Consider the following 17,503-nt stretch of genomic DNA (forward strand, 5'->3'; position numbering starts at 1 on the left):
GTGTTGGAGAAGACTCTTGAGAGTCCCTTGGACTGCAAGGAGATCAGCCCTGGGATTTCTTTGGAAGGAATGATGCTAAAGCTGAAACTCCAGTACTTTGGCCACCTCATGTGAAGAGTTGACTCATTGGAAAAGACTCTGATGCTGGGAGGGATTGGGGGCAGGAGGAGAAGTGGACAACAGAGGATGAGATGGCTGGATGGCATCACTGACTTGAAGGACGTGAGTCTGAGTGAACTCCGGGAGTTGGTGATGGACAGGGAGGCCTGGCGTGCTGCAATTCATGGGGTCGCAAAGAATTGGACACGACTGAGCGACTGATCTGATCTGATCTGAAGCTGCTGCTAAGTCACCTCAGTCATGTCCGACTCTGTGTGACCCCATGGACTGCAGCCCACCAGGCTCCCCCATCCCTAGGATTCTCTAGGTAAGAACACTGGAGTGGGTTGCCATTTCCTTCTCCAATGCATGAAAGTGAAAAGTGAAAGTGAAGTTGCTCAGTCGTGTCCGACTCTTAGCGACCCCATGGACTGCAGCCCACCAGGCTCCTCCGTCCATGGGATTTTCCAGGCAAGAGTACTGGAGTGGGGTTTTTTTGAAAAAGAGGTTTCAAATATAATATTGTACTTTAATTTTGCTTTCCATGTGTTTCTTGCTAGTATATAAAAATGCCATTGATTTCTATGTTGATCTTATATCTTGCAGCTTTGCTAAGCTCACTTACTATCCTAGAAATTGTTTCAGTTTTGTTTTGTTTTTGGATGTTATTAGACCATTATGTCAGCTGCAAACAGAGATTCATTTATGTCTTTTCATCCTGTATGTCTTTTCATCCTGTACGTCTTTTATTTCCTTTTGCCTTTTTGTGCTACCCAAGGCTTCCGGTACTGTATTGAACACAAGGAGTTAGTACAGACACCCTTTCCTTGCTCCCAATCTTAGGGAAAAACATTCAGTCTTTCAATGTTAATATTTTAGTAGCTGCTGGTGTTTTAATAGGTACTTTTTTTTTTAATCAAATTGAGGAAGTTCCCCGCATCCCTTATTTTTTTTTAAGTGTTATCATAAATAGTTGTTGAATTTTTTCAAATGATTTTTCTGTATTGATTGATATGATTATGTGGTTTTCTTCTTTAGCCTTTTAATACAGTGAATTTCATTGATTGACTTTAAGTATCAAACCAGCCTTGCATCTCTGGAATAAATCCTGTATTCTGTTTGCTAATATTTATTAAAGGTTTTTTTATTTGTATTTGTGAAGGATATTGATCCATGGTTATACTATGTACTTTTTGGTATCATCTGTATCCAGTTTTGGTAGTAGGGTAATACTGGTCTCACAAAGTGAGGTGTGAAGTGTTGTCTCTTCTTCTACTTTCTGTAAAAGATTATGTAGAATGGGTGATAATTCTTCTTTAAACATTTGAAAGAATCCTCCAGTCAAATTATCTGGAAATTTCTTTCTCAAAAGTCTTTAAATTGTGACTTCAATTTCCTTGAAGGGCTATTCAAGTTATTTATTTCATATTGAGTGTGTTGTGATAATTTGTATTTTGAGGAATTTATGTACTTCATCTAAGTTATAGATGTTCATATGATTTGATTATTACCTTTGATATCTGCAGAATGTGTAGTGACACACAGTTTCCTTCCTGTTATTAGTGTTTAATAATTTGTCTTCCTCTTTTTTAAATACAAGCATTTATTCAATTAATAAGAGTATAAAAAGTAATGTACAATCACACCAAAGTTCATCCAGAATGCCTCTTCATAAATTATGAGATTGACGCACTACCTACTGCGCTAACAAGGCGCCTGCCTCTTTATATATTGGTGCTATGTGTTCATTTTACAGTGAGATTAAGCCTGCATGTGTGTTAACTCAGACGTGAGTCTGTTCTTGGTGGTTCAGAAGTTTACATGATTTCAGATGCCATTAATTTGCTTCACCATTTCTCTTATGTGCTCACCCTTCTCCTTCAGGATGGACTGAATGCATTTCCACTGGTAGGTGCTGAGAGTAATGGTGGGCTTTTGAGGACTCAGTACCTTTTCCATCTTTCGTTGTTGATAGTCTTTTTTCATAGTAACCCATTTGACAGCATTGCCCAAATGTTGAAGTTGATGAGGTATCGCTATAATTCTTTCTTCGTGTCTCTCTCACTGTCAGAGAGAACTGGGAGCTGAGACTGAAAACTGTGAAGTACTTTTTTCATTCTGTTCATGATGTCTTCTTGTTTTTCCTTGGCTTCCTCATATTTGTCAGCTAAGCGCTCAGCCATTTCCCGTAGACTTTTCCTCTCCTCTCAACAGTAATTGAGATCTTCTAATTGTTTCTTTTTTAGTCACACAACAATTTGACCCTCCGCTGAATCTCCTCATTTGCCAGGTCCTGTTTAAGAATGTAGTATTTCCTGAACACGTGGGTGGCTCTGCTGATGAGCTGAAGACATTCTTTGGGAGGAGGAGCCGTATCTTTTTCAGATGATTTCAAAAATGCTGGATTTGCAACACCACGTTGCAAATGCTTCTAATATGCTTTTCAAAGGAATCCGGGGTTTCAGCCAGAATACGGAGGGGAGACTCTGCCATTTCAACATCTTCTCGGGTACAAAGCAGGGGCGGAGACGCTAGATGGACTGTGCTTAGTAAAGGCCTGAGGAGGTATTCATAGGTACTGGTGATGCAGATCATTGTTGGCCCCAGGATGTCAGGGATGATCCAGATCCTTGAAAAGGAGCTGGCTGACTGCATGGCAGTGGCTTCCTACAAAGAATGTGCTGTACAAAGCACTTCTGTTCTGTAGCCAGTTCCTGTAAACTGTCCTTGTCTTCTTCATCTGATCCAAGAAACATGTGAAGTTTATGAATCCAAGGTAGCCCAACACTATGTACAGCAGCTTAATGAGTATAGTGGAATCTTAAGGGACACTTGGGATCTCTATGAAGTTTCAATGGACAAGAAAAGTCAGAATCAAAGGGCTCATCCTCTCCGGATGCCAATTTCAGAGCAAGCTCCAACTCAACACACTCAAACACATACAGTGATGGAATGAGGTCAGCCCTGGAATCCCAGGACTTTTCTGATGTGTGGTCATCTTCTTCTTCCCCCTCCAGCACAACGCAATAATGAAGCATTCCTGACTCAGTAGTAATCACCAGGATGTTGGCGACACATGGTAAGCAAAGCACAGCACAAGCATGGTAGCCATAGTTATCTTCAACAGCAGGATGCATGGGCAACGGGCCGAATAGCTTACCCACACTCCCAGGGCTGTGCAACAGACTAACAAACGTAAGGAAAGTCTCCTCATTTTCATATAAGATGTACAGGGAGTAGCCACTACTTCTTCTTTGCCTTTTCATCCAAATATGTGCTTTGGGACTGCTGACAATGGCCCAAAGTCAAATGCAACTGCTGTCTCTTCCAGAGATGCTGTGTAGGCACTTCCTTTGTTGAGTATGAGACTTTCCTCTTCTGCTTCTGAAAGTACGATGACCTTAGTCATACGCAAAGGGTAAATTCTTATGACGTTGTCTGACGTTAACGGCACAATTTGAGTATCTAGCAACTCTCTCGGATACCAGGCAACATGCTTCAGAGTCAGAGAGGTTGAACTGGTGAAAAATCTCTCAGCAACGGGAGTCGTGCTACAATTCACTGCTGATTTTCCACCTTCAAATTCAGAATTCTTTCCCCATCTTTTAGGTAATTCTAATATAAGTCCTTTTATTCCTACATGATGCTACATGATGTTGTGCTGGGCTTAACAAGGCTTGATAGATTTCAAACAGGGGTGCATTTATGCAAAGCCGTCTCCGGTACTGCGAGAGGGAGGGCTCCTCACCGGCGCAGCTGGGGCCCCGAAGGCGCATGACTAAGAAGGCGCTGTCTTCTGCGCCCCACAGAAAGAGCTCTCTGCGAGGCCCAAGACCAGCTTTCTCATCAACAGCTGAGGAGGCAGTGGCGGCGACGAAGGCAATGATGAAGCTGGCTTCTCGGGTTCAGCTGAGCTCTGGTTTTTCCGTCCCTCTCGGAGCCGCAAGAACACGGCGTGGTTGGGCAGCCAGGTAGGCCGCAGCTCACCGTCCCCGGGGCCGCCTTCGGCGCCGCCATCTTGAGCCCACAGCTCTCCGTGGCCTCGCCGCTGAGCGCGCAGCCAATCCGCTCCAGCCGTCCACTGCCTCGGCCCCGTGTTTTTTTTTGTTAGTCTTTCTAGAGGCATACCGCTTTTATTGATCTTTTCAAAGAGCATACTTTTTTTGTTTCGTTTCTCTGTTGGTTTTATGTTTGCAATTTTATCAGTTCTCTTCGTTTTTCCCGTCCTTCTACTTGAGTTTGTGTCTCTTTAGGTTCTTAAGTGCTTAGATTATTTATGTGAGATATTTTCTCTTTCTTAGTGCTAAAAATTTCCCTCTTGGTGCTGCTTTTAACTGTGTCCCACAAAATTTGGTGTTGTGTTTTCATTTTTATCCCATTCATCGTTTTTTTTTTTAATTCCTCTTAAGTCCTCTTTGATCCTTGGATTATTGAAAAGGGTGCTCTTTATTTTCTGGTAATTCACTTGTTGAAGATTTTTAGGCACAGTATGTGGGTTTACTATTTTTTATTATATTATTTTCAATTGTTGATTACATAGTGAGGATGGGTTGAAAGGAGACCCATCTTTATCATTGAGGGAGCCCAGAACTTTGTCAGCTAAGTTGTGTTGATATGGAAATCTATATGAACCACCCCACCATACACACACAGGAGCACACAACCACACATACGCAAGCCCACACACATGCCCGTGGCATACTTATACCCACACCTAACCAGTGCAGCTCAAATTCTCATTTTCAAAAAACAAAGCTAATGGCAGGGACCATGATTTAAAAACAAAAAAACAGGAAAAGGAAGCTGTTTAGGAAGAAAAAAAAAAAGCACCAAATCAGCATCATATCTCTGAAAAAACTAGGTCAAACCAGAACCCTCCAGCGGAAATAGAGGTATTTCAGGTTCTGGGTTGCCTGTAGGCAAGCTGAATTTCTTTTATGTTGGCAGCACCTGCCTTCCTGGTCAGCCTCTTCTCCCTTCCCACCATCACTGCCCCCATCTCAACAAGGCCAGTCCGACAAATTCTGCTTTGGAAAATCAAAAGGAAAGAAGACACTACACTGACTACAACAATGGAATAGAAATTCCAGGAAGTAAAGATGCATTGAGAAGAGAGAAAGCTATGTCCTGCAAACCAATTCAATGTCTGAGCGATAATAACGCCCTTCTCAAATGACATGTAATGAAAACTATATGTATATTGTATTTGTGTTTATATGTAATATATGTACATATATAAGTATGTTCATTCCCCATCTGATAACTATTTCTGTCTTGCAGGTTGTTTAATTTTTGTTTCTTATATTTCAATCTATCTAAACATTTACATGGTTGTAGCTTTATAATACACAGATATATCTGGCAGTGTCTCAGGTCCCTCAGAAACTGAATCTTTGGGCAGGCTGTTAGTTCCAGAGGTGCAGTGAGGGAGGCACTCAATCAGTGTAGACCAGGGTTTTTCAACCTCGACACAATCGCTATTTTGTTAATTTTCTTTTGTAGGAGTTTGTCCTGTTTGTCCGTATCCCTGGCCTCTACCCGCCAGATGTCAGTAGCTTCCCCAAGCTAAGATGACCAAAAATGGCCACCAGACATCACAAAATTGCCCCCAGTGAAAAGCTGGTTGTTTAAACGTGTTTCCTTATTTCCTGCCCTCAATGCTGTACAAAGCTGTGATACTTGGTACCATAGCAGGCATCTTGCAGGCATGAGGGAATGATATTACAGAGGCACTGAGGCTAGTACATGAGGTAGAAGGGGCCATGGTTTTTGATGACATTGCCAAAGTACTACACCAACCCTAGCATTACCTCCCTATGGGAAATCAATAGCTGCCACCACTTAAGCCTCTTTGGCCCTGTGTTTTGTCATTTACAGCCAAGACCATCCTAGTGAATCCAGTGATCACCTTACTCCTCTGCTTAAAACCCTTTGCTAGTTCTCCATTCAGGATGAATTCTAGACTCCTGAGCTTAGCACCCGAGGGCCTTTGTCTCTCCCTCCTGCTCATCTCTCACCACCCTCTTAGCACATATCTTCCCCTCTTGAGCCTTAAGTAGAGTCCTCTGACCCAGCCTGGAGACTTCCTGTCCCCTATGTTTACACTTGCTGGTCCCCAAATGGCACATCCTTCCTCCTCTGCTCTCTCCCTTCACTCCTACTCCTACCTTTCAAGACTTAGCCCATGTACTCTCCTTCAGGAACTTGTCCCCAAATCTCCATGTGGCGGTTTTGAAACATGGACTCCAAATTATTAATATTTGACACTCGTCTACTTGAGAGTGGCTGGGCAGGGATTTGGACCTCAGTGACTTTTTATATTCTGGATACTGAAGTAGGGTGCTAACTGACTGATCCAGGGAAGTGTTATTCAGTGATACACAAGACAACCTTCGTGATAAGGACGTGCAGTGCGTGAGATGAGCTAGTCAGACCTGCAGGCGTCGGGCAACCCAAATCAACCCAAGCCTCTGATGCTGCTCATCTTTCCAGCCTCAAACCCTAGCAGTCTGCCACTTCCACCACACACCTCTCTCGGTGTGAATCATTAGGAGGCTCAGAATGTGCCCCATTGCATAAGTGTTCCCCCACACCTGACATTTAGCCACCTTTCCCTGCATAACTCCTACTCATCCTTCAGATCTACCTTTGACATCACCTCCTCTAGGAAGCCTTCCTCACCTCTCCAAGGCTGGCATGCCCAGAGCCTTTCCCTCACACTGCACTTAACACATTGCCTTCTACCACCCGTTTCCACCTTTGTGAGCCTGTGAGCATCTGAAGGGCAGAGAATGATTTATTCCTTTGTGAGCCACTAGCCCCTAGAACAATGCCAGAGGCTGTTATGAAAATTAATGTTCATGGCATGGTTGTGCCAGTGGTGTGGCTGGCTGTGTCCTGCTCTTGTCCTCCATTCAGCCAACATTTATTGAGCTCTGACCATGTACTGAAGGTACAGCTCTCTGCATTTCGTCTCTTGCCACTCTCTGGGGAGCTGGAGCTCACAGTTATAGAGCACTCACTGGGGGTTATCCTCATACCTAACTCATCCGCTTTGTTCGATCCTCTTAACAAGCCAGTGAGGTTGTAATTATCTGCAATTGATGTTGCAGATAATTGTAATTATCTGCAATTCATGTTGGAAACTGAGGCGCCAGAATTATTAAATGGGCACTGAATCCTGGAGTCCACCTTTGAACCCCTGCAGCCCAACTCTAGAGCCTGTGGTATTAATCTCTACACTGCCTAGCTTCCTTATGAACCCCCAGACTTGTCATGAATGCAGAGGCCCAGGCCTCACCTGAAGCCCTTGTTTCTGTTGGTCTGTAGGCAGGACCTGGGGATCCCCTGTCCTCATGAGCCCCACATGATGCAAAAACGACAGTGGCCAAGAGCATCACAGAGGGGCTGAGGCTCCGTGAGGTCCAGCCCTGATGCGCCTGTCTCACTGCATCACAGACACCTCCTGTCCCCAGTCTTCTCCAGACCCTGGCTGCTTCTGCCAGGAGAAGGGTCCCCACCTCACCCACCAACCCATGTACTTGAGGAGCAGTGAAGCAAGTGAGAAGAGGGAGCCCTTGAGGCTCAGGATGGGCTGGCAAAGCCCCAGGGACATCCCAAGCGGCCCCTTCCAGAGTCCCTGGAGAAGGTCAAGAGGTCTCCCGCTCTTCAAATGTCTCTTTAGCCTGTGGTGCTGCCAGACACGTCCAAACGGCTCCATCCAGAACCCTCCACACCTTCTGAGCACACCCTGGGGTTCAGTCCTCTAACCGCAGCCATGGGGCCCTCGGAAGCTCCTTGACGATGAGTCCTGGTGATGCCAGCGGAGTTTGCTGTACCCGGGACAGTCCTGGCTGGGGAGCAAGTCCTCAGTGAAAGCAGGGCAGCCCTGGCCAGTGGCTGATTTCCCCAACTCTCAGTGTGAAAACCGCCCACCCAGGCCTGTGGGTGAGCAGAGCGGACCTCCAAGGAAAGGGCCTCTCCCCGGGAGTTGGTGACTTCACCATCACAAAAGGTTGAAGGGGTCAGCGGGAAAATTTGGCCCTTGACCCAGACCAACTCAGCGCTCTTCACTACCTACTAAACAGCCAGACCTGCTCTCAGGGGATTTCCCAGCCATGTTCAAATGGAAGCTCAATCGAGTAGGCACCTCTGTTAAAGCCACATCAAAGGTTAGTTTCTGGAGAGTTAGTAAAACTCCGGATGGTGATAGTCGTCAGGGGGCATGTAGAGCGTGGGATGGGCGAAGGTGGAATGGAAAATCGATGCAGGGATTTCCCCGAAACCAATATTACAAGTTCTGACTCTTGCTCTGTAATGAGGCACCTTCCAATACAGAGGCCTAAAATAAGAGCCATTTTATTGTGTCTCACAAATTGTGACTTGGAAGCTTGAGCAGCACTCAGCTGGGTAATTCTTTTTCAAGTGGCATCAGTGGGGGTCCCCTAATGCCACTGAGCTAGAAGATGGATTGCTCCAAGCTTCCCCACCAGGTCTGGTTCCAGTAGAGGAGGCTAGAAAGCTGGACTGGGCAAGATCAGCTGCCCCACATGCAGCCTCACCAGTGTGATGGCCTCATGGAGCTGGACTTCATAAATGGTGGTTCAGGGCTATCAATGAGAACGGTAGGGACCCAGCTGAAGGCTGCTCGGCTTCTTATGACCTAGGAGTCCCAGAATCTCACGTCCACCAAATTCTATCCATCAAGCAAGTCACCAAGACCAGCCCACATTCAAGAAGAATGGAGTTAGACCCTGCCTCTCAATGGAAAGACTGGAAAAACATTTGCAGCCACATTTAATGTCCCTACTACAGAAGAGCTAGGAAACACTTGCTGCGCGTACTGAGGGGATTTTTACTCCCCATGTTGGTCTAGCTCATACTGTGTTCCAGGCTGTGTCCTGGGCAATGGAGAGACAGAGCAGTGATCAAGGCAGAGACATGGCGCCTGCCTTCTCAAATACAGCCATAACCCAGTGCCTGGCATGTGGGAAGTGCCAGGAAATGTGAGCTGCTGGTATTTTAATTGTTAAATGAATCATTATTGGATTAAAAATAATAAGCACAGTGAGCATAAGCAGAGAACAGTTTTGGAGAATGACAAGGTGCAAAAGAACACAGTCAAGAGAGTCTGACCTGTTCAGGAGGGTGAAATCTGAGCCAAGGAGGAGGAGTAATGAACTGGGGGGAGGGGAGCGGAAGTAACGTGTGTGGCCACCGAGTGCAGCGGACAAGGGAAGCGTGCATCCCACGAGCTGGCCAGGGTCAGGCCATCTAAGGCTCTTAACTGAGTGCCTTACATCCATCCTTCCAGGCCATGGCTGATGTCTAGCAACCTTCTCCAAGAGCCCATCTCACCAGGTCCTCCAGTGGCTTTTTCTTCCCCAGGCCTGGGCTCAGTAGCCACTGCCTGCCCTCACTGGTCCAGGGACACCTCCCCATCTCTGCCTGCATCCCACACCCTGTCCATGCCTTTGTGAAAGTCCATTCTTTGCATTATCCTCAGTCACCCTCTTGAAAGGACCATCTGTCCCTTCCTGGAATCCTGAATGATACCACTACACCAGCAAGAATAGGAACTTGGGACATTATCTCAGGAGCAATTCTAGGAAAATGATAACCTTCTATCCAGGTGGCCTGGTAAATTGTAACAACCAGCTCTCCAGAGGGTAAAGCCCTGATTTGCATTGACTTCCAGATTCCATTTTCCAGTTTCCCCCTCAGTCAGTCTCTCCCATCAGGAAGCTTCCATAAGCCTCTTATCCTTCTCCATCAGAGGGCAGACAGACTGAAAACCACAATCATAGAAAACTAACCAATCCAATCACATGGACCACAACCTTGTCTAACTCAATGAAACTATGAGCCATGCCGTGTAGGGCCTCCTAAGACTGACGGGTCATGGTGGAGAGTTCTAACAAAACGTGGTCCACTGGAGAAGGAAATGGCAAACTACTTCAGTATTCTTGCCTTGAGAACCTCATTAACAGTATAAAAAGGCAAAAAGATATGACACTGAAAGGTGAACTCCCCCAGTCAGTATGTGCGCAATATGCTACTGGAGATCAGTGGAGAAATAACTCCAGAAAGAATGAAGAGACAGAGCCAAGGCAAAAACAACACCCAGTTGTGGATGTGACTGGTGATGGAAGCAAAGTCCAACGCTGTAAAGAGCAGTATTGCATAGGAACCTGGAATGTTAGGTCCATGAATCAAGGCAAATTGGAAGTGGTCAAACAGGAGCTGGCAAGAGCAAACATTGACATTTTAGGAATCAGCGAACTAAAATGGATGGAATGGGTGAATTTAACTCAGGTGGCCATTATACCTACTACTGTGGGCAGGAATCCCTTAGGAGAAATGGAGTAGCCATCATAGTCAACAAGAGAGTCCAAAAAGCAGTACTTGAATGCAATCTCAGAAATGACAGAATGATCTCTGTTCGTTTCCAAGGCAAACTATTCAATATCACAGTAATCCAACTCTATGCCCTGACCAGTAACGCTGAAGAAGCTAAAGTTGGATGGTTCTATGATCTACAAGACCTTCTAGAACTAACACCCCAAAAAGATGTCCTTTTCATTTTCAGTTCAGTTCAGTCACTCAGTCATGTCCGACTCTTTGCGACCCCATGAATCGCAGCACGCCAGGCCTCCCTGTCCATCACCAACTCCCAGAGTTCACCCATACTCACATCCATCGAGTCAGTAATGCCATCCAGCCATCTCATCCTCTGTCATCCCCTTCTCCTCCTGCCCCCAATCCCTCCCAGCATCAGAGTCTTTTCCAGTGAGTCAACTCTTCGCATGAGGTGGCGAAGTACTGGAGTACTGGAGTTTCAGCTTCAGCATCATTCCCTCCAAAGAAATCCAGGGATGATCTCCTTCAGAATGGACTGGTTGGATCTCCTTGCAGTCCAAGGGACTCTCGAGAGTCTTCTCCAACACTACAGTTCAAAAACATCAATTCTTTGGCGCTCAGCCTTCTTCACAGTCCAACTCTGACATCCATACATGACCACAAACACCTGGAGTAACAGGGAAATTTGGCCTTGGAGTACAGACTGAAGCAGGGCAAAGGCTAATAGAGTTTTGCCAAGAGAACGCATTGGTCATAGCAAACACCCTCTTCCAACAACACAAGAGAAGACTCCGCACCAGACATCACCAGATGGTCAACACCAAAATCAGACTGATTATACTCTTTGCAGCCAAAGATGGAGAAGCTCTATACAGTCAGCAAAAACAAGACCAGGAGCTGACTGTGGCTCAGATAATGAACTCCTTATTGCCAAACTCAGACTTAAATTGATGAAAGTAGGGAAAACCAATAGACCATTCAGGTATGACCTAAATCAAATCCCTTATGTTTATACAGTAGAAGCGACGAATAGATTCAAGGGATTAGATCTGATAGAGTGCCTGGAGAACTATGTAAGGAGGATCATGACCTTGTACAGGAGGCAGGGACCAAGACCATCCCCAAGAAAAAGAAATGCAAAAAGGCAAAATGGTTGTCTGAGGAGGCCTTACAAATAGTTGTAAAAAGAAAAGAGAAAGGCAATGGGGAAAAGGAAAGATATACTCATTTGAATGCAGAGTTCCAAAGAATAGCAAGAAGAGATAAGAAAGCCTTCCTCAGTGATCAATGCAAAGACATAGAGGAAAACAATAGAATGGGAAAGACTAGAGATGTTTTCAAGAAAATCAGAGATACCAAGGGAAAATTTCATGCAAAGATGGGTTCAATAAAGGACAGAAATGGTATGGACCTAACAGAAGCAGAAGATATTAAGAAGAGGTGGCAAGAATACACAGAAGAACTATACAAAAAAGATCTTCACGACCCAGATAATCACGATGGTGTGATCACTCACCTAGAGCCAGACATCCTGGAATGCGAAATCAAGTGGGCCTTAGGGAGCATCACTACGAACAAAGCTAGTGGAAGTGATGGAATTCCAGTTGAGCTATTTCAAATCCTAAAAGATGATGCTGTGAAAGTGCTGCACTCAATATGCCAGCAAATTTGGAAAACTCAGCAGTGGCCACAGGACTGGAAAAGGTCAGTTTTCATTCCAATCCCAAAGAAAGGCAATGCCAAGGAATGTTCAAACTACTGCACAATTTCACTTATCTCACACGCTGGTAAAGTAATGCTCAAAATTCTCCAGTCCAGGCTTCCACAAGTTCACATGAACCGTGAACTTGCAGATGTTCAAGCTGGATTTAGAAGAGGCAGAGGAACCAGAGATCAATTTGCCAACATCTGTTGGATCGTTGAAAAAGCAAGAGCATTCCAGAAAAGCATCTACTTCTGCTTTATTGACATTGCCAAATCTTTTGACTGTATGGATCACAACAAACTGTGGAAAATCATTAAAGAGATGGGAATATCAGACCACCTGACCTGCCTCTTGAGAAATCTGTATGCAGGTCAGGAAGCAACAGTTAGAACTGGACATGGAACAACAGACTGCTTCCAAATAGGGAAAGGAGTACGTCAAGGCTGTATATTGTCACCCTGCTTATTTAACTTCTATGCAGAGTACATCATGAGAAATTCCAGGCTGGAAGAAGCACAAGCTGGAATCAAGATTGCCGGGAGAAATATCAATAACTTCAGATATGCAGATGACACTACCCTTATGGCAGAAAGTGAAGAGGAACTAAAGAGCCTCTTGATGAAAGTGAAAGAGGAGAGTGAAAAAGTTGCCTTAAAATTCAACATTCAGAAAACTAAGATCATGGCATCTGGTCCCATCACTTCATGGCAAATAAATGGGGAAACAGTGGAAACAGTGAGAGACTTAATTTTGGGGGGCTCCAAAATCACTGCAGGTGGTGACTGCAGCTATGAAATTAAAAGATGCTTGCTCTTTGGAAGAAAAGTTATAACCAACCTAGACAGCATATTAAAAAGCAGAGACATTACTTTGCCAACAAAGGTCCTTCTAATCAAAGCTATGGTTTTTCCAGTAGTCACATATGGATGTGAGAGTTGGACTATAAAGAAAGTTGAGTGCCAAAGAATTGATGCTTTTGAACTGTGGTGTTGGAGAAGACTCTAGAGAGTTCCTTGGGCCTCAAGGAGATCCAACTAGTCCAATCTAAAGGAAATCAGTCCTGAATATTCATTGGAAGGACTGATGCTGAAGCTGAAACCCCAAAACTTTGGCCACCTGATGCAAAGAACTGACTCATTTGAAAAGACCCTGATGCTGGGAAAGATTGAAGGTGGGAGGAGAAGGGGTCAACAGAGGATGAGATGGTTGGATGGCATCACCAACTCAATGGACATGAGTTTGGGTAAACTCCAGGAGTTGGTGATGGACAGAGAGGTGTGGCATGCTGCAGTCCATGGGTTTGAAAAGAATCGGACATGACTGATCGACTGAACTCACTGACAAGATTCCAAGGTGTCAATACTTCCACCATGGTTGATTTCAAGCCACCAATGTGACAGCAGCCAGTTCACAAAAGTCCTAAAAATAAAATGCAGGGTGGTGAGCTAGCTCCATCATTCCTCTGCCCAGATCAAATGCTAGCTCCAGTATCTCCATTGGAGCCACCTCAGCCAGAGGCTAGATGTTCCAGCAGAGAGGTGGGGGGCCTCTGAGTGCTGTTGGCCTCTTGCCTTCTGGGCCCTATGAATCCCAGTGAAGCCAGGATGCTCTCTCTAAGGGCTCCTAAAAGTGCAAGACCTTTCATGTCCCTCTGCCTGCTCTCATGTGCATGGGGCTGAGACCAAAACAACTATCCCTCTCCCTGGATTTGGTCCAATTAGGTCATGAGACCCTGGGGATCTAGAGTCAGCAGTTCTCTTATTAAAAGCAATTCATTCCCACCAAGAGCTGCACTCTGATGCTGATGCCAGAGACCTCTGATGCTGATCTCGGCCCTGAATCCCGCTTCCCCACAGAGGGATCCAGACCTTAACTATGATAACCAGACCTCTAAATACTTTGTGCCTCACCCAGAACTGAACTTCCCCCTCTGTATGTTGAGTCTGTATGAGGCTGAACCTCAATTCCATCTGTGTCCAGCCCAGCCAGTGTTTTAGAACTTTCTGTTTAAGGCGAGAGCATGAAATTCTTTCATAATGAAACCAAATGTGAGGAAATGTGAAATGATACTTTCAAATTTTGTCTTCATATTTAGGGAACAGACATTTGGTAAACACTTGCTGTATGAGTCCTTTCATTAATTACCTACCTTGGCAAAGAGCAGTTATTATTACAGACATGCATACACACACACTCACACACAATTGGGAGAGTAAATTTGTAGAGAAAATTCCTAATTCAAAACAACAAAATTTGAATCAAAACAACATAATATTACAAGTATCCTTTCAGACTGACAAAACTTTTTAAAGTTACTAACACCTGATTTTGACTAGGTGTACACTATTGTGGAAATGTAAATAAATACAACCATTTTAGAGGACGTAAATAGTATTTTGGCAACACTTCAGTTCACTTCAGTTGCTCAGTTTTGTCCGACTCTTTCCAAGCCCATGGACTGCAGCACGCCAGGCTTCCCTGGCCATCACCATCTCCCAGAGCTTACTCAAACTCATGTCCATCGAGTCAGTGATGCCATCCAACCATCTCATCCTCTGTCATCCCCTTCTCCTCTTGCCTTCAATCTTTCCCAGCATCAGGGTCTTTTCAAATGAGTCAGTTCTTTGCATCAGGTGACCAAAGTATTGGGGTTTCAGCTTCAGCATCAGTCCTTCCAATGAATATTCACGGCTGATTTTCTTTAGGATTGACTGGTTGGATCTCCTTGCAGTCCAAGGGACTCTCAAGAGTCTTCTCCAACACCACAGTTCAAAAACATCAATTCTTCAGTGCTCAGCTTTCTTTATAGTCCAACTCTCACATCCATTCATGACTACTGGAAAAACCATAACTCTGACTAGAAGGACCTTTGTTGGCAAAGTAATGTCTCTGCTTTTTAATATGCTGACTAGATTGGTCATAACTTTTCTTCCAAGGAGCAAGCATCTTTTAATTTCATGGCTGCAATCACCATCTACAGTGATTTTGTAGCCTGAGAAAATAAAATCTGTAATTGCTTACACTGTTTCCCCTTCTATTTGCCATGAAGTGATGGGACCAGATGCCATGATCTTAGTTTTCTGAATGTTGAGTTTTAAGCCAACTTTTTCATTCTCCTCTTTCACTTTCATCAAGAGACTCTTTAGTTCTTTGCTTTCTGCCATAAATATGGTGTCATCTGTATATCTGAGGTTATTGATATTTCTCTCAGAAATCTTGATTCCAGCTTAAACTTCATCCAGCCTGGAATTTCACGTGTACTCTGCATAGAAGTTAAACAAGCAGGGTTACCATATACAGCCTTGACGTACTCCTTTCCCAATTTGCAACCAATCTGTTGTTCCATGTCTGATTCTAAGTGTTGCTTCCTGATCTGCATACAGATTTCTCAAGAGGCAGGTCAGGTGGTCTGATATTCCCATCTCTTTAAGGACTTTCCACAGTTTATTGTGATCCACACAGTCAAAGGATTTGGAATAGTCAATAAAGCAGAAGTAGATGTTTTTCTGGAACTCTCTTGCTTTTTCGATGATCCAACGGATGTTTGCAAATTGGTCTCTTGTTCCTCTGCCTTTTCTAAATCTAGCTGGAATGTCTGGAAGTTCATGGTTCATGTATTGCTAAAGCCTGGCTTGGAGAATTTTGAGCATTACTTTGCTAGCATGTAAGATGTATGCAATTGTGCAGTAGTTTGAACATTCTTTGGCATTGCCTTTCCTTGGGGTTGGAATGAAAAGTGACCTTTTCCAGTCCTGTGGCCACTGCTGAGTTTTCCAAATATGCTGGCATATTGAGTGCAGCACTTTAACAATACTTGCCAAAATGTAAAATGCACATTCTCTATGATCCAGAAATGCATCGCTTCTAGTAATCCATCCTACAGAAATTCAATACCAGTACATTAAAAGTATATGTATTATAATCCTTGCAGCATTCTGATAATTTTAAAAATTGAATGCAAAATGGATGTTCGTTGAAAGGAAAAGAAGCAAACCCTAACACCATAATGCAGTGGAACACTTTCTAGCCATTGAAAAGAATAGGATAGGCTTGGAGAGACTTTCATGCTGCTGCGTTGAATGGAAAAAGGATAAATCAGTGTACATGATAGGATCATGTTTTTGCAGAGAAAGACTACAAAATTTGAGCCTTCATACATTATTGTTGGGAAAAAAAATTTGAAGCAGCTCTGTGGAAGATGATTTATCAGTTCCTCAAACAATCAAACAATCCTGCTCCTAGGTAAATACCCAAGAGAATTGAAAAAAATTATATGCATACAGAAACTTACAAATGAATGTTCAGAGCAGCCTTATTCATCACATCCAAAGAGTGGAAACAATCCAAATGTCATTCAGTTGACAGCTGGTTGAAATGTGGTTTATCCATACAGTGGAATATTATTCATCCATAAGGAGGAATGAAGTACTGACACATGCTGCAACATGGATGAACCCTGAAAATATTGTGCCGAGTAAAAGTATCCAGACACAAAAAGGATCACATATTATATGGTTCAACTCACATGAAATTTCTAGAATAGGCAAACCATAGAGACAGAAAGTAGACCAGTGGTTGCCAAGAGATGGAGGGAACTAGGGAGTAAGATTGACTACTGGCAAACAAGCATGAATTTCTTTTGAGGGTGATGGAAATGTTCTGAATTGGGTAGTAATGGCTGTGTACAACACTGAATATGCCAAAAACCACTGAATCGTGCAGTTTAAAATGGTAAATTTTATGTTACATGAATTATTTCAATTTAAAATAATAATAGTCATGCACTACTGGTATTTATACATTACTTTAAAACATGTAGCTATTTTCAGTTATTTTTGGCCGCAGTGAATCACCGTTGCTGAGTGCGGGCTTTCTCTAGTTGTGGCAAGTGGGGACGGCTCTTCGTTGCAGTGCACAGGCCTCTCATTGCGGTGGCTTCTCCTGTTGCAGAGCACAGGCTCCAGGATGCGATGGCTTCAGTTGTTCTGGAGCCATGGGCTCATTAGTTGCGGGATTCGGGCTCAGTTATTGTGGTATATGGGCTTAGCAGCTCTGTGGCACGTGGAATTTCTTCTTGGACCAGGGATCGAACCTGTGTCCCCTGCATTGGCGGGTGGATTCGTAAACACTGGACCACTAAGGAAGTCCCACATATAGTTTTTGATAAAATTTAAAATACCACTTTAAAAAACACATTATCTTTTAAGATCCCTAACTGCAAAATTACTTTATCTGTCCTTGGTGGCACTGAGGGGCTCAAATGACACCTAAGTCAACAACTTAGGAAAAGACTCATTGAAAAAGATTCTGCTTCTGGGAAAGAGCCTAATGTTGAGATGG

The 17,503-nt window shown here is 44.0% G+C and overlaps 1 protein-coding gene and 1 pseudogene across 1 annotated transcript in view; one reads left to right on the forward strand and one right to left on the reverse strand.

Annotated features, from left to right (window-relative positions):
- Window positions 1-1,908: 1,908 nt before the first annotated feature.
- Window positions 1,909-4,255, reverse strand: LOC788602 (nuclear pore complex protein Nup88-like; annotated as a pseudogene).
- Window positions 3,983-17,503, forward strand: part of FYCO1 (FYVE and coiled-coil domain autophagy adaptor 1) — a 103,351-nt gene continuing 89,830 nt past the window's right edge. Inside the window, exon 1 of the mRNA XM_059880183.1 lies at window positions 3,983-4,070. The gene's annotated coding sequence lies outside the window, so the exon portion shown is untranslated. The remainder of the gene's footprint in view (window positions 4,071-17,503) is intronic.

This window comes from Bos taurus, chromosome 22, assembly GCF_002263795.3.
Source record: "Bos taurus isolate L1 Dominette 01449 registration number 42190680 breed Hereford chromosome 22, ARS-UCD2.0, whole genome shotgun sequence".
NCBI lineage: Eukaryota > Metazoa > Chordata > Mammalia > Artiodactyla > Bovidae > Bos > Bos taurus.